At 41.6% G+C, this 20325-nt stretch overlaps 1 long non-coding RNA gene across 1 annotated transcript in view; it reads left to right on the top strand.

Annotated features, from left to right (window-relative positions):
* The window catches only part of LOC106006734, a 190714-nt gene that overhangs the window by 58613 nt on the left and 111776 nt on the right, over positions 1 to 20325 (top strand). The window contains exon 2 of the long non-coding RNA XR_001181010.2: positions 4365 to 4492. This is a non-coding gene — a long non-coding RNA (uncharacterized LOC106006734). The remainder of the gene's footprint in view (positions 1 to 4364; positions 4493 to 20325) is intronic.

Raw genomic sequence — 20325 nt, 5'->3', positions numbered from 1 at the left:
TATAGCATGATGCCTTCAAGTTCCACCCATGTTGTAGTAAATGACAGGATTTTCTTCTTTCTAATGGCTGAGTAATACTCCATTGTATATATGTAGCACATTGTCTTTTTCCATTCATCTGCTGACAAGAAATTAGGTTGTTTCTGTATCTTGGCTTTGTGAATAATGCTGCAATGAACATGGTAATACAGGTATCTTTTCAATGTCCTCTTTTTGTTTTCTTTGGATACATGTTCCAAAGAGGAATTGATGGATCATTTAATAGTTGTAGTTTAATTTTTTAATTACTTATTTTAAAAAAAGATTTATTTATTTATTGGTGGGGGAGCAAGAGTAAGCACATAGAGGTAGAGGGAGAAGCAGACTTCCCACTGAGCAAGGAGCCCAGTGTGGGGCTCAGTCCCAGGACCCTGGGATCATGACTTGAGCTGAAGGATTAATCCACTGAGCCACACAGATGCCCCAATAGTTGTATTTTTAACTTTTTGAGAAACCTCTGTAGCACTTTTTGCAGTGGCTATACCAATTTACATTCCTACTGACAGCGCACAAAGGTTCCCTTTCTCGTCCTTGCCAACATTTGTTATCCCTTGTCTTTTCAATGATAGCTTTTCTAATAGGTGTGAAGGATATCTCATTGTGGTTTTGATTTGCATGTCCTTGATGATGAGTGATGTTGAGGAATTTTTCATGTATCCATTGGTTTCCCATGGTTTCCTCCCACTTTCCTTAGACATGCAAGTGACATACATACAAATAATAAAATCATACCTCTAAGATTAGAAAATGTTTAGTTAGATTAGCACAAGTGGCTTTTGATAATTTAAAAGTCACTTTACTCACACTAAGAGTGTTAAGTGATAAACTCGGTCATCTAAACTTTCAGACTAGGCAGCAGCAAGTGGCAAATTTCAGAAAAACTCAGGGTCCATGACAGCATTTTTTTCTGATAGTGGAGACTGAATAAATAAATTTTTTTAAACCATATTCATTTTAGCCTCAATTCAAAGGGAGAAGTAAGAGCCAGCAGGTGATTAAGTGGGAGTATTCAGAGAGAATAAAATGGACTTCGTGCTCTTCTTGTTGAATAGCTTCTACATAATATCTCTAGATTTTGGCATTGAAAAGTAGAAGGAAAGAGGCCCCACCATTAATTTGGTAGATACATCAAGCTGAGCTGTGTCAGTTGTATTCTGCTGTTTCCAAGAAGACAGTAGAGCTTGTGAAATTTTACAGTGTCTGTCACCACTTGACATATTGGCTAAAACAAAAGCAGATTGAGGAAATGACTCACAATAGTTAATTGTTTCAATAGTCAGTCTTTCCCATCTGCACAGTGTGTTGAATTTGATGACATCTGATGGGAACTTTGTGGAAAATTAATGCGCCAAACTGTTTTCAAGAACCAGCCCTCTCTTTGCTTCTTTAGTAGCTACATGTCAGTATCTGAAATCTACATTTTATCTCCTTTTTGGTTTAGGTAAGACTACCGACTATCTTGACTTATGGAATAAGAAAAAAAAAACCTAAGCATTTGTAAAAAAAAAAAATCAGCCAATAATAAATCAAACTCTGTTTCTTCACTTAAGGAATGGATTAGGTATTTGGCTTTGATAAACTCAAAAACAAAGGGAAAAATTGTTCACAAAGAACCGAATTTAGGATGATATGTTCAGTAAACATTCATCTTCCATTATCACACGAATACACAGTGCATCTGGCTTCAGAACCTCTGATGCCACTCTATAAAATTTATCATGTTTTATGGGAAACCATTAATTTCCAACAGTTGCATTAATGTATAACTCTGTGGTTGAAGTTCACCCTTGATAGATCTAAGTCTTTTATTGCATTGAATTCCTCTGTAGACCCCACTTAAAAATCCAGGTTATGATTACTAACCTACTGACTTATCCGGTCTGAAGAATAGCTTTATGTTCTGAAGGTGTGAATGTCAAGAAAGAATAGGAAGTTTACTTTTTGGATATCTGCCAGTGGGAATAAAGCTTAACTTCATGAAAGTTGATTCTTCGGGAGAGTGTTTGTAGTATTTGTGTTCTTGTTGGACATCTTCAAATGAGTCTACATTTCAGGTGCACTGGAAACCAATATTTATACAGAAGAAAGGATTAAGGCTGCCTATTTCCTGCAGATAGATTTCCTTGGTGCAACTCAAGATATCAGTGCCATTATTTTGGTAGTTGCACAGAATTGTGATGTTTTTTGAATGGATTAGTTGTGAGGAATGAAAGTGTCCTATTTAGTAAAAAGCAAAATAAACCTAGGAGGAGCCTTTAAGACTTTCAAGAGCCGTGATAAGGAAGAAAGACGCTTTTTTCTACAGCTCAACTGGGCAAAACCCAAACTGGTAGCCCAAATCCTCAGCGGGCTAGGACATTCAGAGGACATTTCAGTAGGACATTCGAAGGAAATAGCTGCTCTGGGAGGAGATAATCTCACCATCCTTTCTACTGGAATTCTGTTGGGTGTTGACATCTGGGAAAGGTCCTAGTTCCTAGTCCAAGGCAACCCTTCCCATTCTAACGATATCTATTCCAAACTCAGGGAAGAGTACCATAGAATTAGACGTGTATTGACTTTTAAAATAGTTTGAACCATCAAAGAAGGTGGGTGGAGGGGTGTAAGGCAGAATGTGGTGAGGAAGATGTCCAGCATCCTTTTTGAATGCCTTGCCTCACTGGGGCATGTTAGTATTCCCTGAACTGAGAACTCAAAGATCTAAAGTAGAGTGATACACAACACTTTGTAGGTAGAATCTGCATGTTCCCTTTCTTCTTTGCAGAGATCTCAAAATATGTTGGTTCCACCCCACCCTGAGAGGGCCAGCATTCAGGGTCAAACCTGCAAACTCCTAACATCCCTTCTTCAGAGACACTGGTGACTCAAGCATCATTCTTCAGCCTTATCTGAAGAGCCTGTTGCTTGTTCTCTCCTGGTGCGAAAGGGACCTTTTAGTTTTTGCAATCTCCATCCAAAACTGTCACAAAATAGAAACCGTGAATCAGAAGAAACATGAGAAAATAATTTTGCTCATGTAGACAGATGAGAGTTGAACTTTTTCTTGCTGTATCTATGAATTCCAGTTCATATTTCTTCATGTGAAAGTCGCTTTTTTCCCCCTCTGGATTTATGTTAAGCTGAGCAAGCAGTTCTGGTGAAATTAAGCCCACGTATAAACAATAGATTCAGACAGCTCAATTTTGGTTCCTGAATACCATTACATTTTTTCCCCCTCCTCTACTTTATTACAATTTCTGATTCGTTGCTTCTTATAACCCACTTTTTATATTGAATATCACATTGTGCACGGGTATGCCAAATTGGTATTGGTGTATACTGATTGCCTTGCGTGGTAAAAGTGCTGAATTCAAGTTTGAAATGTTTGCACTTGACCGAACTTTTGGAAAAGAAGTAAAAGAACAAAATACTTCAAACCCGGAACCCATGATTGTGTTTCTTTGTAGGGGTGAGTCTTAACCAACAGGAAGACAGCTTTATAATCGGCGTGAGATGTATCAGTGAGATGAAGTTAGGGAGGACTAATAGTACATCCTGAGCATTTCCCCAAGAGTTACAGGAAGCATGAGTGACTTAACCCCTGAAGTGTGTGATCAGTGTTAAAAAATAGTTAGCTAAAAACTTAGGAGAGCAAAGGAAAGGTGAAGCAGGCACTCGAGACATGCCAGGAAGCGTATTGCTGTCTTTCTAGGTGCAGTCTCCTGGCATTGTTGCGTGGTACTCTGAGGTCCGCCCTGGGACCCCCATCCTAAAGGTGAGGACAGAGAGGTTCAGAAGGGCTCTTTGGCTTGCTAGTGCTTTAGAACCACGATCTGAATCCAGATCTTTCAGGTTCCCAAACCATTTGTACTGCTCCATAATCTATGAAGAAAGGGACTTGCCTGAGTTCCGTGTGTATTCTCTTCACAAGGAGATTTTGTTCTTTTTTTTTTTTTTTTTAAGATTTTATTTATTTATTTGACAGACAGAGATCACATGTAGACAGAGAGTCAGGACCCCGGGATCACGACCTGAGCCGAAGGCAGAGGCTTTAACCCACGGAGCCACCCAGCTGCCCCTTCACACGGAGATTTCAAGGAACATTGAGAAGAAGGCAATAGTACCAACAAATGCAAACTGAAACTGACACATTGATACTGAGGAAGGTGGGGAGGGGGGTTCCTCTGTAGGGTTGGAAAAGATTGTGAAGCCAAGGAGAAGTCGTAGTTAGGCAAAGAAGGAAGAAACTTGGACATTCTGATTAAAAAAAAAAAAAGAAATCGCGGTGTCAAAATGGTGCAAAACTTTGAAGGGGTGTGTAACACGGCTCTTTGCCTCCGGAACAGAAAAATGACATCAGTCATGGCCAGGAGGAAGACTACACAGAGATGTTTAGAAGACTGAACAGCGACTTGTAAAGATACTGAAGGGGACGAGGGCTTTGGAGGGCTAGGACCAGCGACTGGCAAGACAGGTAGGATGTATTAATGTTTCTCAGTCACTGTTAATTATATAATACCTTTACTTCATGGAACTCAATATTTATTCCATGTACACAGTATTTCAGTTTTCCAGTCTGAGTGAAGCATAGGGGAAAAAGATAGATTTTCCTGGGTGGAAATCAGAATATAATTAGAGTTCATAGCTTTCAAGCTAGGACCTTTGAAATTTCATACTGCAGATAACCCTTTTTTTCAACGCCAACACATTTATCCTTTCTTCATTTTATTTTTAGAAACCACAACTTAATTGTCTCAATGTGACATTTTCCTCCCCAAATCCCTAATGAATTTAGCTATTTTAAAAGAAAGGCTCTGGCAAAGTAGGCTTAGATATGTGGAGGACTGTTGGTGAAAGCCAGAGAGCATTGATGGGAGCGTAGGCTGGGCTTATTTTGTACTTGGGAAAAGGGCTGGCCCTCAAGGAAGGAGGAAGCACAGTTAAAATAATGCCTTTAATATATTACAAACAGGGAACTTTTCCTTAGTGTATCTTTTATTGTTTCATTTCTTTCTCTTGCTCAATAAATACAAGGCAAAAAAAAAAAAAAAAAAAAAAAAAAAGAAAAAAAAAGAATTGCTTTTATGTTTTAATTTCCTAGCAGCACTCTGTATTGGAGACATTAATGAAAATTATAGGCTAAACATTTTACAGTTTGTATTAAGTCCTTTATCCATGTTTTGTAAAAGAATCTCATTCTACCTAGAGATATGTGAGTGTGTATTGGGGGTGGAACACACGTGCTAACATCTCTCTTGAAGTTGTCCCCCCTGGCCCTGTATGGTGATGTCTAAAATATGGGACCCTATATCAAACAGATTGTTTCCCTAGTCCTGTAACACGACTTTAAATATAATTGTCACCTTCTAAGATGCCTTAACTACCAGATCTATCTACATTTCAAAAAAGAAATAATCCAGACCATATGTTCTACTAACAAAATTAAATATTGCCAAGCTATTAAAAAAATATTGAAAACATGAATAGGAGGACGTGGTAAACAATATTTAATAACCTGGCTCATGTTACTATGTTATATAATAAAATTGTGTTTTCTTCCAATTTTTCCATTTTATAATTGAGCATAACAACAAAGAATATTGAATTGGGCTAGTTTGACCTAGGAAAATGAAATTCATATCCTCATTTAGAAGTGAATACACTTTCTAAAGAGTAGAGGATATTTTGCTGAGATAAATTACATGGGAAGCAGAGAACAAATAAATAGTGACTTCCCACACTTTTCCCAGACTAATTCAAATCTTGGAGTCTTAGGCTGAAACAAGTTAGAGACCTTATGATCACTGTCTCATGAAATAAAATATAAAGTTATTTGCTAGAAGCTATTAAAATAAATGAAAAGATTTGTGGTGCAAGAAAAAGGAAAGTAGAGGCAGGTAGGGGAAGGAGTGGGTCATAAAATATACAGCCATAATTACATAGCGGTACTATTTCTAGCAGGCCCTCAAATTAATTTAAAGATGTAGTGATCAACTTAATGCAGCGAAGGCTTTGAGGCATCTGTTGGCAATGGCACGATAGAGCCAGAAGAGTAGGACCTCTGTCTCATCTGAGGGCAACTGTCGTCTAGGGCGTGTCTCTGTGTGTATGTGCCCATGGAGTAGGATGTGGGCAGACCACAGAGTGAGTGAGTGGAGAGTGGGAAGATTGCTATAAACCCAGGAAGAGTATATTATAAGCCAGCAAAATGACAGCTGCTAGAGGTCGTCCCACATATCTTAGAAAGGCACATACCAGTGTCAGAACTGAGAAAAGAAGCCAAATCCTGGGAGAACAGGAGCTGTCTGGAGTCACGATCGGGCAGTTGGAGCTCTCTAGGTTATCAGACAGTCTGGAATGAAGTACGTCCTTTGTGGAGGGCTTTAATGGGTCCAATGTCTACGGGCTGGCTTGTTCCAGGCAGTGCCCTCTGTGCCGTCCTCCAAGAATGGTTTTCATCAGAATGAACTTGAAATTGTGGTACACAGCACACACGTACATCATCAAGGGCAGTGTGAAAGAAAGTGGCTAAATACATACGGCTGCAAGAAATGTTTTAAAACTCAGCATCGAGACAAACGTATGGTATTATCGGGGTTATTGGTACAGGAAACACTGAATCACAGGCTGGTAAATGGAAGTGTTCATCTGATAACCACTTCTTACTGGCAGGACTTCTTGACAAGTAACTTCATCTCTCTGAATTTAGTTTCTTCATCTGTAAAACTATCATCTAGAGTTTTTATAAAGATCACATAACATCTTTTACGTGTAAGGCTTTGGCAAGCCATGCCTTTCTATACAAAGGTAGGTTGTGGAGAAGAGATGAGTGGGCCCAAAGGGTGTTTTCGACAGGGGAACACCGTCCCTGTGTACAAGCTGTACCGGAGAGGACAGAGGCACACGGCTCGGGGGTCGGTCTGTCAAACAAGGACCTATAACTTGGCCAACAAACAGTCTTGCTACAAAAATAGATTCCTACACAAAAATACTTCCTGGGAAGGGATTCCTTCCCACCTCCTTTCCTTACTTCTGTTTCTTACACACAGAAATGGCTTATATTACTCAAAGGCTTAGGGGGATTTATTACAAATGGTGTTAATGAGACATGTTTAAATGGTTGGATTGGTACAGTTTTCTGCATGTGATGGGTTACTATATATATATATATATACACACACACACACATATATATATATTCCTTTCAGATAATTGCTGAGGCTATGCTATATTTCAAAAGCAAAGTTAATTTAGGTCAATGAAAAGAGAATTTATTTCCAGTCTATTACCATCTAATCCCTAATTAAATCAAAGAATAAGGAACTAAGTGATCCACTCAGATCATTTGTCTTTTGGCAGAAGTTAATTCAGTCAGTATAAAGGAAAGAGAAATGATGGTTTCCAATACCTAGTAGATTTTTGTGGTCCTTTATTGCCTAGGCATGGAGGAATATAGATTTTATTGAGAGAAGCTCTGAGCTTTAAAGAAAAGCTTTGAAATCCAAGCTGTCAGGCATTTTATGGTAAGAGATGGAAAGACTGGCCATCTCAGCATTCGAGCAAGAAAAAATATCCCCGGAAGTATGGAAGGAATAAATGCTCCATGGCATACATATCATCTCCACTGGTTTCTTCCCTTCAAGTCATGGCCTATTTCATGGCCCATTTCCCTTTTGAGTTTTTTTTTCCCCTTGATTACAAAAAATTTCAAAGATAATTGGAAAATATAGAAAAGCACAAAAATGGAAATAAAATATCATTTAAAATTATTTAGCTTCTCCACCTAGAGATAATAGTAATAACCTCCCAAGTTATTTTTCTTTTCTTTTCTTTTTTTTTTTTTTAAAGATTTTATTTATTTGACAGAGAGAGATAGATCACAAGTAGAGAGGCAGGCAGAGAGAGAGGGGGAAGCAGGCTCCCTGCTGAGCAGAGAACCCGATATGGGGCTCAATCCCAGGACCCCGAGATCATGACCTGAGCCGAAAGCAGAGGCTTAAGCCACTGAGCCATCCAGATGCCCCCCCAAGTTATTTTTCTTTAGATATGTGCTGTATGTATGTGTTTCGTTTATATATATATATAAGGCATATGTGTGTGTGTGTGACAAAATGAAGAAGAAAGTTATATGTAGTTCTATTATATTTTTTCACTAATTAGAATATATTTCAAATATTTTCCCATGCCATCAAAATATCTTTACAATATCTTAAATGTCTGTATAATACTCTCTTATGTGGATATGTGGCAGTTTATTGAAATACTCCTTTGTTTTGTATTCAGAAGATCCCTGCATTTTCTCTTTTTACCCCCAATCTAAAGACAGAGGCCTCAACAGATACCTTTGTAGCCATTTATTTGTGTACACTTCTGATGATCTCCTTGGTAGACATTTCTATAATTGTTGGATCAAAGGAAAGGCATGCATTACATTTTTTTGATCTCTATTAAACTGGGGGCTATTTGAGGGATTCCCCTTCCTCATTTGTAATGAGCATGCTCGGTGTCTGAGGTGGCCGGCAGGAGGTTGGGGGTTCCACAGAAAGCAGATTCTCGCTGGGCCTGGCTGACAGTTACTGGTTCAGAATGTGGAAGTACCACCCTCCAATTGTAACGGACCAGACTGCCTTGCTCTGCCTGGGCAGCTTCAGAGGACAGTTGGATGTTTGTAGTCTTGGGAGGAATGGTCAAGAGAAACATGAGCTATCCTAGGCTAAAGTCATTTTTAACTTTAAAAATCAAGTAGCGCCAATAAAAACGATGTATAGGGAGTGTACGTCTTATCAGTGGTGCATGCTGTTTGCCTAGGTCTAGCAAACGTAGTGGATTGTTCAACCTACCCTTGAATTTTTTGTCAAGAGGGTGGGGGGTGAGGAAGTGAGGAAGAAGATCCAGTAGACTTGTGAAAGAGGAGGCTGCTGGATTTTGAGAATGGTGGCAGTTGTCTGTAAGTCTGCAGAGGCTGATTTCTCCCACTTCCCAGACCAGTGACCCCATTTCTGTTAGTGTCTCTCTCACCTTAGCTAGAAATTCGGATCAACATTCAGTATTTTCCAGCCCTCAGGTCTGCAATTCTGGAATCACTCTACACTTAGAGTTTCTCCCCTACTGTTCCCAGTCTTCTCTTCCCCAAACCACTTAACCATTTCCCTCAAAAAACTTATCTGTAGATGGTGAGCTCGTTTCAAGATTGGGGCTGTATCTTACTCATCTTTGTAGCTCCAGTGTTTAGGAAAATGGCGATCGCCCAAACCAATTTTAGCCTGGCAACAACTCTCAGGAAGATTTTGAAAGCGATACTGTAGCACAGGGACAGAAAATAATCTGCCTGAGACTGCATAGCTAGTAAGTGTCAGAGCGAGGATTCAGTAGTAGGCAGGCCCGTTTTTCCCTAAAACTACGTGAACTAAGCTGTCTCACTATACTTCTAGCACTTTTCTGCACTGACTGCTATGTCATGGGGTCTCACCTGCCATGAGAAATATATTTGAGCAGGTTTAGGAGTAGAGACAAGAGGGGGAGACCAGGTTGATGAAGACCAAGAGAACTTTTTGGGAGAAGGTCCCTCTTAAGCTAAGCATTGAAGATTGAAATTGGGTTTCCTCTCAGCAAGAGACCGGGACAGAGGGCATCCCGTGTTATGAGAGCAAACAGCAAAGGCCCGGAGACAGAAATGAATCAGTAGTGCTCTGAACAATGAAGAAATTGGCCTATTTGTGCAATGATTTCATGTAGTCTTTCTTGTTGGAAACAACCTTCCATCCACGTAATGGTTTCATTAGTGCCCTGGAAATAAACCCCATGATTTCGTAGATTGAAGTGTTAAGTGTTGTAGAGGAATTACCCTCTTTCTTTATGGGGAGAATGGAGAGAAGAAAGCTCATTCGGGAATGGCATTGCTTCACTTTAGATTTGAACATGAACTTGGATCATGAGAGAATTTTTGTACCAAGTCAGAGCACAGGAGCCAGAGTTGTATCTTACTAACATGGCATCTGTTTTTATGATAACTTTAATCTTCAGAAACATTTTGCCCGCAAGTTTAGGAAACCTGAAGCATGAAATGGATCGGGAGGAGTTTGAACATATTTACCAGGAGAATATTTTTTTATTGGCCAGTAAACTCCTCTGTGTCCGAAAGCATTTTGTTGAAAGGGACCTGACTGATAGCAAACAGTAACATGAGGGAAACTGAAACTATTACCTGAAAGTGATTATCAACTGTAAATCAATGTCAGGACTATTTCAGAAGTATTAGTCAAGTTAAAAAAAAAAAAGATGCCAAGAAGATAAAATTACATTTTAGTCAAAAAAAATTATTAGAAATCTCATTTTTGTTTGATATTTGCCTTTTAAAACTTAGACTAAAGAACCAAGGAAAGCAAATTTCTTGGCCTCCAAGTTACCCTATGTAGACGTGTCTGTGCCCACAGAGAAAGCAAGTAGTTGTAGTGGACTGAGACCATATTTTGAATTTCTGCTTCTGGAAACATCTATAGGAGAATGCTATGTATTTCTTCCCCTCCCCAGCCTGTTCCTTTATGCCTCCCTTTTGTAGCGTCCTCGCTCTAGGATTCCAGCCGTACCATTTATTTCAGCTGTTTAACTCTGTCCTTCAATTTTTTTAAAAAAGATTTTCTTTATTTATTTGACAGAGATCACAAGTAGGCAGAGAGGCAAGCAGAGAGAGAGGGGGGAAGCAGGCTCCCCGCTGAGCAGAGAGCCTGATGTGGGGCTCGATCCCACGACCCTGAGATCATGACCTGAGCCGAAGGCAGAGGCTTTAACCCACTGAGCCACCCAGTGCTCAGTCAGATGCTCAGTGAGTATTTCATTACTCACGCATCGTCCTTATCTGTGGGATTCCATTTGGTCTACCAATTGAGCACCCACCCTACTTCCCTCTGACCTTTGGTTCTGTTTCCTTCTCCTTTGCCTCTTACCTTGGGCATGGCACTAAGGCGCCCCTGTCCTCCAAATTTTTAACAGGCACAGTGAGAGCAGAATATACAGAAAGTGGGTTTCTTGGTCCTAAACCTCAGTCTCCTCCTGAGGGAGACCCAGCTGATTAGTTGCCACATCACACAGGTCACTAATAGGCCCAGAGACCAGAGTTTCCCAACTCAGATATTGACCATGGAGCCAGGTCTTTGCTGAGAAAGGCTCTTTCCTAAGGGCCCTTACTGCAGTTGGTTTAGAATCTTTGGGGCTAAAGAGGTTCCACATGAGGGGAGAGGCCAACTGCCGAGACCTTGGTTGAATGTTCCACGTGGCTTTGCTTTTCCAAAGAAGCTGACCTTTCTGAGCTCGTCTTCCCTGTCAGCCATCCTCCTGGAAGCATCCTTCCCAGGATGATGAGCACATGACTTACTCTGCATTCTTGACCCAGTCCTGGCCCATCTTTTGTGCCCTCTCTGCCCTGGTGCAGCAACCAGTTTGTACCTAACCGACCCTTGCCACCCGATGCCCATTTTCCACCTGCGAGACTGGTTAGGACATGCCTCATCCTGACAGGGCTCGAAGCTTCTCCAAACAGTGATGACAGAGATTAGATGATGGCTGCCTTCGCTTCAGGGCTCCTGGTTTACGCCCTTATGCTCTCAAACTTTACTCAAGAGAAGGAGCCGAGATTAGAGTCTGGTGTAGAGATTCCTTTCCTCTTTCCTAAAGGAGCAAGCAGCATCATGTGGAAAATGTCCTGCCTCCTAAGCAGCAGGGACAGTAATGGGGGCGGGTGTTAGGAAGGTCACATCAGAGACACAACAGAAATGAAGGAGTCACTAGCTGCCTCCTTTCTTAGATGGTCAAGAGTAGGGTTTGTGTCTTGTTTGGGGTCAAATCTACCCCATCTACCCCACTACCACATCATCTGATGCATAGAAGGACTTCAGTAAATATTTGTTGCCTATAACATTGAAAAGGTGCCTGAGGTACATGGCAGGGGGACTATCTTGGTGATTATGATCTGGGCACTTTTCAGTGCACAGTGCTATTAATTATGCAGTCATTATTTTAGTACCCCCTTAAATGCCCTTCATTCAGCCTTGGGGATTAAGCTTGGAACTAGTGAGTTTTTTGGAGTTCAAGGTTGATAGCTCAGGCTCCAGTGAGCTACTGCTCAGAGTAGGTGGTTCACTGTGTTCCTCCTGTTATACCTTGCATCCACATTCCAATAACAGGTCACTGACTTATTCCCTAATCCTTGTGTACCCCTCATGTTCCCATTACCATGCAATCTGCCAGGATCTCCTTACACTGTTGGGCTATGGAAGTCTTGACCCTCGACTCAGTGGCCATAACTGAGTGTGCACCCCTTGATACTAGGCTGCTAGTCTCCCATGATGCAGTGCTCTGCCCCCATGCTGGCTGGTTTAGCTGCACTTGACCAATGAGCCTCTCATATGGTTCTGTCTTTGCCTACTGTCTACAGCTGGGAATTTCCCATCTTGTATTTTCTTCCCATGGCTGGTCTGGCTCCCACATCCTGGCTTCCTTATTGGGTCCACTCTGCTGCTGATTGAGTCTTATTCCTGAGAAAGGGCATATTTCCTGTGTCCCTCTGTCTTTTAGTATCTTTTAGTATTCTAATTCAGAAACCTCTTGGTCCCTTTTTTCAAGTTGATTTCACACACGGTTCTGGATCAGTAAGAAATACTATTTTCCCAGAGGCTGATCCTAACCTGGGCAGAAATTTCAGGTTTTTTTTTTTTAAATAAAGATTTTATCTGTTTACTTGACAGAGATCACAAGTAGGCAGAGAGGCAGGCTGAGAGAGAGAGGAGGAAGCAGGCTCCCCGCTGAGCAGAGAGCCCGATGTGGGGCTTGATCCCAGGACCCTGAGATCATGACCCGAGCTGAAGGCAGAGGCTTTAACCCACTGAGCCACCCAGGCGCCCCAAAATTTCAGGTTTTGAATGAAGTTTAAGTTTTTGTATGGGGATGTATGTGTTTTTGTGGAGGTCACATGTCTTTGGGTACAGGCTTATATCATGTGCACTGTGTGTGTGTGTGTGTGTGTGAGATTGTGAGGTGGGAACAAGAGAGAGACTCCTTTTGTAGTGCTCTCTGAAAAAAATTTCTCTAAATAGAACTAGGAGAAAGAACCAGAATGGATAGGAATAAGACCAGCCTTTATTTATATCCTCCAGTTATGGGAAGAAACATCATGTGTCATGTTGTTTAGATGGTCCACCTTTCCAATGTGATATTTTTCTGGCTTCCTAGTGAAATCAAGGTCAGAATAAAAATGGTGGTTACCACAACTGTATAAAATTTGACAGCAGTAGGAAAACAGGAATTTAAAAAGATAATGTAGTGTGGTATCTGATGAAGAGAACTTAAGAGTGATTCTATTTGGGTATTACATGTTGTGTGTCTACAAAAATATACGGCAGAGGACTTAAAAAACTTGCTGTACCATATTAGGAAGAAAACGTTTTCTTTTTTGCTATACTTCATTTTCAGGTGGAGAGAAAGGAATTGATTTAGTTCAGTACAACATTTGGTTACTCCTCCTAACCTTAAATTTGAGTTAAATAATAGCTGTATGAATATGACATTGCAGCTGACCTTTTGGGATTGATTTTCCTTAGTGAATATTTTTTTTCTAATTTTCTTTATGTGCGTTCTAAGCAGATCCATAGGAGGGATGGAATTGAATTGTTCTATTTGTATTTTATTCATTTACTTTTTATGTTTAGGGGAAAGGAGGTATATTTTGAATAAATCTAGGAGGTCATTTACAACTACTGCTGATAGTGATGAAACACACATGGAGCGCGTGCACCTGTGTGTGAGTATGCCCACAGAAGGGATGCCCACTCCACCCACGTGGGAGTGTTGGTATGAATGCGTCTCCCTTCTTCTTTAGCCTTCTTGGCTATATTCAAAATCTTGCATTGGGATTTCCTCTCCTTTTCCGCATTTTAAGAATAGCTGATGAGGGTCTTGGAAGCTGTACAGTCCTAGTATTTGCTTCAGTTCTTGTCATTTACATCACCATTTAACTGCAAATGTGGAGTGCATTTTTTTTTTTTTTTAAAGCGGGGAAAGCTTGATGGATGGAAGAATTGCTTTTTAGGTCCTCTGAAGATACGCTTTCAGGGTAATCACTAAGATGCAAAAATCCTTGCTCCTGTGTTGGGAGTAATGGCGATCATGCTGGAGAGGAAGGTTCATTGGTCCACTTTTGCTGACTTCCCCGCCAGGGGCCTGCACAGCTTTACTACCGTGGAGACGGTTGCAAGCAGAAATCACCCTGTTGAACGTATGGTCACTCCTCTGATGCATGAGCTTGAAAGCACTTTAGTAATTTATTTTTTAAAATTCACACAACACATTACTGAATTCAGCTCAGATGAAAAAAATAGCTACATCTGTTGTCTGGGGCTGGCAGGGGTGGGGGGTGGGCAGAAAAATCACAGAGCTCAGAACTCCACAGTTGTGGAGTCTGAGATAGACTCTTGCCCTATGGGATATAGGGCAGGGAGCAAAACAGTGGCAAAATAGTTGGCAAGATAGCAAAGGTAGAGTGTGGATCTCTTTGGGCATGGGTTTAAAGGTTGGAGAAGGCATAGAGGCATTGTTTTTGAAGTCTGTCACTGTTAAAAATAACCTCACAGAAGGCTAGACAGCAATGTCCTTTGGTTGACATTCTGGGTTAGAAACTTTAACAGACTTTTCTCTGTGAGATTGGAGTGGTTTTATTTTGGTTGTTGGCGGGAGACCAATAATGCAATACAGTTAAATGTGGACTAACTTGTTCTAGGTCTTCCCAGCACAGTTTTGGAAACCAGTGGTCTAAGAAATGGATGTCCCAAACTCTTCCTGTCCCCCAGCACCCGTTGAATAACTTACTAAATAAAAAAATTATGGACATAAGCTTGTGTTAAAGAAGAACCATTCCTAAGGATGTGTGGTGCCCAAAGCCAACCTTTGTTTTGAGTGGGCTTGTTTCCATGACCAGATGGAATAATTCCTCTCCGTGACTTTACTGACTAGCTTGGGCTTCTCATGGGGATGAGGTGAGGTGATGTTCCTCTCGGGGAGCCACTCTGATTTAGCCGTGTGTAAAATAGAATGTGCCACCACAAATATTTGGCATTTCTTCTATGGATGAGTGGGGCTGTGGATACCACCTTGTCTCAATGCATCCAGGGAAGGATCACCTTTTCCACACCCCACCCTGAAGTATGACAGTGGGGTCAGTACTAGCCAGAGCGTTTGAACAGATTCAGAGCACAACCTAAGTGGGCTGAGTGAAGAGATTGCATATTCGTTCTCACCTTCAGTCCAGCTCTTTGCTGTGGGGGGATCGCCCCCCGCCGAGGAAAGAACAGGAGAATGGCTCTTCAAACTGAGTGTGCCAGATTTGGTGGTATCAATGAATTGCTCAGGGAAATCAGAGGAGGAAAGGTGGAGTATGGATTTGGATAGTCCACGTTGGTCTGGGTGGAGGGAAAGGCCCCATTGGGACTTACTGCGGTAAGGAGTTTGGCTAGCAAGAAAAAGGAAAAGAGGAAATGTATTTTGCTTCAGCAACAAGATAAAGGGACAGGGAGGGCCACGGAGAGCAGGGGGCACTGGGAGGAAATGGGATTCAGAGTCAAAGGAAGTTAAACCTGAGTCTTGAGTGTTAGGGACCCCTGCAGGTGTCTGAATATGGTCCTCGTATTCTGAACATGGTATTCTGTAAACAAAATACTAACTTTCTGCAAAGATACCTTGGATGATGTTTGTTACTTGGTGACTTTTGTTTCAATATACGTGTTAAAAACATAGTAAGCAAGAAGAAAACTTATTGTGTGACATGTTGATTGTTGTCCAAGTGAAACTGAGGAGAACACATTTTCTAAGCCCCCAGATTTCCTTTTTTCTCAGCCTCTCTTCTCTGTACTCTCTTCCTTTCCAGGCAGGTCATGTTCTTATGCCCTTACTCGTCTCTTGCCCATCACATTCTCCTCGCTGGAAAGGGACTCACACCTGTCACTGAAACATGAATGTGTTTGACCAAGGGCCAGGTGCCCCAGAAGCTTGATCACTCATGGAAGAATAACAAGCCTTGTCATGTGTCAGGGAGTACGACTCAGTGGGAATGCGGGGAGATAGAGATGTTGGAGGGTCAGGGCCCTTTTCCAGAAACATCATCCCAAGTGAATGGCCTTTTCACCTGTACTCCCTTCTCCTATTCTTCCCACTCCCAGTGTGCTCTTATAAGTGGATTAAGTGGATTTGTCCTCCTTTTTTTTTTTTTTTTCCAAAGCTGAGACTTTAGGTTTGAGGGTGAAATCCATTTCCTGCCAAGGCTGTAAGAATCAGAAACTTCTTTGGGGCTCTTTCACTGAAAACTGCTTCTCTTCACAGTCTAGGCTCAGGCACGAAATAGCTGGGCCCCTTTAGTCACAACAGTCCTTTGAGAAGTATCTTTCAATGGCCTGTCTGTTGGATGCACAATCATGAACAGATTAATGGAAACATTTCAAGAACTGTACTAGCAGCTGATGAATAACATATGGTCTGTGCCCACAAGGGTTTAGCAGTGCAGATCTTGGACACAGAAACCAAGAGCCTAATGCAGAAATCCCTCTCTTGGCATCCCTGATACTGGTTACCGATCTTGCAATCCATGACCTTTTCTTCTTTGGCTGTTCAGTCTTTTGTAGATGAGATCCAGCCCTGACAAATTCCCTCCTGAGATACTGAACTAAAAGCCAGTTCCTTGTAACTCCCTCCCATGATGGAAATACATCCCATTCTACCAACAGAATCTCTCGGGGTCAAAGGAGAACCTGGAGGTCCCATTATATACTGGTATCCAAAAGATCCTCAGTCACGGGCTTGGCTGCTATGGAAGCCTGGATCTCTGGGTTAGGGCTGGGCAGAATTCTAGGACAGGTGCTGCAGAAAGTCCATGGATCAGCTCGTTCCTCTGCATCTGTCCCAGTTGTGGTGTAGCTCAGGATTTTTAGAGGGAGTGGGTCACCTAAGAAGAGAGAAGAGTAGAAAGGTTCAGCTATGGTATTTTTTAGTGTGTCTGTGATGGTAATCTGGCCTGGGATGGGGAGATGTAGCAACTCCTCAGGAAGATGGATGGCACTTTAGCAATCTTGAGGGCCCAGAATGGAAAAAAAAAATGTCTAAAGTGGTTAAGAACTCAATCTTATAGGCCAACTGTGGATACACATATACGTCAAGGCCCTAATTTTGACATTGTATTCAACATTGAATCTCTGGACCTCCCCTGCTCTCTTTGTGTGAGGTTGTAGATATTTAGAAGAGATGGAGTTAAGTAAAAGAAGGATGACATGATTTCTTTTTAGCCCCCTCCAGGCTTTTGACCTCTCACATACCAAAGGTTATTGTTCATTAATAGCTAGCCCAAGTCAGGTGTTGTCTTTGAGAACAGAGTAGATGTCCTAGTTTGGTGCCCACACCAAGGGACTGGTTCTTACTTTTTCCCTTTTCAGTTATCTTATTTGTCAACAGAGGCCAAAGTCTCATGTGGGTTAAAGTTAGCGCTTTCCAGGTTCCCCTCCTATAGGTGATGCAACTATCACTCCTAGTTTTGATACCAAGAGGACAAAAGGGATTTGAGAAATTTGTATGTTTCCTAGACCAACCCTGCTGAGTGAAAAGTCTCCACTGATGGTCCCTCTCACTCCTAACATAGTTGGCACTTTGGGGGGAACTAGTCTCTACTGTTGATTTCAAGTCTATATCCTGTGGTAAGTGTCCACAGAAATAGTGGTCTCCATTAAATAGGTGAGGCTTTGGGACCACACACCACACACTCCTTAGTGCTGGGAGGACTGGGTCTGATGCAATATGAGCCTCCTAGGCTAACCTTATTCTGAGAGCTACATAGAACGGATCTTCCATGAGGGACTGTGTCTTATTCTTTGGGGGTGGTGCTTTCTCCCTCTGTTCTGCTTAACTCTTGTGCAGAAGTCTCTTTCCCCCTCTTCAGTCACACCAGTTCTTGAATTTGGGAAAAAAGAGTTGTCATTCATTCATTCACTACCATTTGGTTTCCTATCCCAGAGGAAATTCCCCATTATATTAGGAGAAGCCCAAAATCTCACTTCATCTTGAGGAGGTCTTTTGATCCTTGGTTTTCTGTTCAGAGGTTAGGAGTATTAACTGCGGGCTCTGTTGACCTTGGAGAGGTCAGGAGGTTCTAATCTATTTTGAGCTTGGGCTGTCTTGCTCCTGTGAGGAGCCCATGCACCTGCTGGAGAATTGCTTTCCCCTTCTGTTTATTTTCTGCCTTCTCTTCATTACTCCTTTCTTCTCTCCCTCCAGATGCAAGTCCATGATTTGGAAAAATCTGGGAATTTTATGTTTCAGCAAGCCGTCTCCAGTACATTTACCACAATTTGAACTTTCACAGAATATCACCAAAATCATGTTGAATACTTGTGGTTCTAGAATCCATCCCTTGATAGGTACTCCATAGAGATATTTGGCTCGGCCTTAACTCTGGTTGGACTGCAGCCCCATCAGGGGGTGGGGATTCTGAGCAGAGGAGGGAGTACCTCTGGGACCTTGCTCTCAGGAGACTGCCTCTATCCCAGGCAGTGAGCCATAGAGTACTATATAAATGTTCATTTCCTGTCCTCCTCCCTGTAGCCCTGGTGACCTTCAACATTTCTCCTTGGATTCTGTCACAGAAGCTTAGACTTATCCCAAGAAATTCTGAAGTTGACTTCTTGACTGCTCCTTTCCTTCCTTCCCTCTGATATAATCACTATGTTTCTGCTTCTCTCCTACTTTGCTTGGTTCCTTTTCTTTATGCTGCTCTTAATGCAGTTATACTCTCTATTCTTGGTGGTTGGGATTGGGTATCTTCTCTTTTGTTTCCTGCTGCTGCTAATAGACTTAGTAGGAATCCCTTAGAACTTGAATGAGGGACATCTCTTCATTGTACCTCACGACTCATTCTGTAGTCACTGTCTCTGAGACAAACTGACCTATTTCTTTTTTTGTCTCTGTCAACTGAAGCACAGTTTCATGTCTCTAATCCTAGATTCTTTTGCATTTGAAAGCTGCCAATCACTAGGTGGAAACTCAAGGATGCAGCCGATTGGGGAGAAGGAGCTGTTCTTTCTAGCTGGTGTTAATGATAAAGCAGTGAGGTTACAGATAGACGGTCCATAATGTTCAGCATCCTCCAAGGAAAGCATATAAAGCAGTTGCTCAGCATGTCTCAGAGCCCCTTGAGCTGTTGATTGTTTTTAATAATTCCCCCGCCCCTGTTTTTAAGATTGGCTTTGATAATAACAGCAAGTTAGTTTACCTTTACCAATACAAGATTTGGCATTGATCTTGTAAGAGAGGAAGCAAGTAGATATGAGGAAGCCCTGACTGCTTTTGTGAATTCTACTGACAGTGCAGGCGTTGGAAGAGTTTTAGCCTTGATTCTGAGATACAGGGACCCATTATTGTCATCTCTTAAGACTGCCCAGATTTATTGTTCATTACTTCCTTTGTTAGAGTCCAACCTTGGGATCTAGTCTTGTTCCCTTTATATAAAATTGTATATCTGAGACTGGATTCTAAGTCAGATTATTCTATCTCAGATGCTGGCTTCATGTCTGAGAGCAAAGGACATCACTCCAAATACCAAACTTCATCATTCCAAATTCCTCTGTTGATAACCTCCTCCTGTTTGCTCTCTTGGTAGAGGCAAGAGGAATGACCCATATCCATTTGTGAAATATTTTCTTTTCAGGCTGACATGCATGTATTTATATGAACTATAAAGTGTGGATTCCCGGTTTTCCAGAATTAACAATCTGGGGGGAGAAAACCCTCTAGAACCAGAACCAGAATGAGTAGCTCTCATCAATGAGTAAATTCCTAGGCACTTAGGACATGGAGGAAATCTCTAGTACAGTTTTCTGTCTCTGGAATCATTCTTCTTATTCTCACCAATGGCAGTCTTCTCTCTGCACTAGGCATGGAGGTGGTGCCTATGGTCTTGGAAGAGGAGGGCATACTACAAGATCTGGACTCCAAAAATTTTTTCTTTTCTTTTTTTTTTTTTTTTTTACTTCAAAATACTGTGTCTTAGACATGGAGTCATTTCAGTTTTGGTATGTTTAGTCTGACCATTTGGTATAGGGGAGGTTATTGTTCTGTGGCAACCAGGGTGGGAGACTAGAAAGTCTGGTCTCCATTCTCTGACAGAATTACCTCTATTTCATGAGCTACGCTGAGGACCTCATACAAAGAGGACCAATACTCACAGTGGTCATTGTGTGGCACTGGCCTTCTGACCTCCTGTTAAAGGTCTCGATCTTGTAAGTC

The sequence above is a fragment of the Mustela putorius genome, unplaced genomic scaffold (genome assembly GCF_011764305.1).
Source record: "Mustela putorius furo isolate JIRA1106 unplaced genomic scaffold, ASM1176430v1.1 tig00000421_pilon_pilon_pilon, whole genome shotgun sequence".
Classification (NCBI taxonomy): Eukaryota; Metazoa; Chordata; class Mammalia; order Carnivora; family Mustelidae; genus Mustela; species Mustela putorius.
The sequence above is the reverse complement of the archived record's forward strand: the minus strand, read 5'-3'. Positions and strand labels throughout refer to the sequence as shown.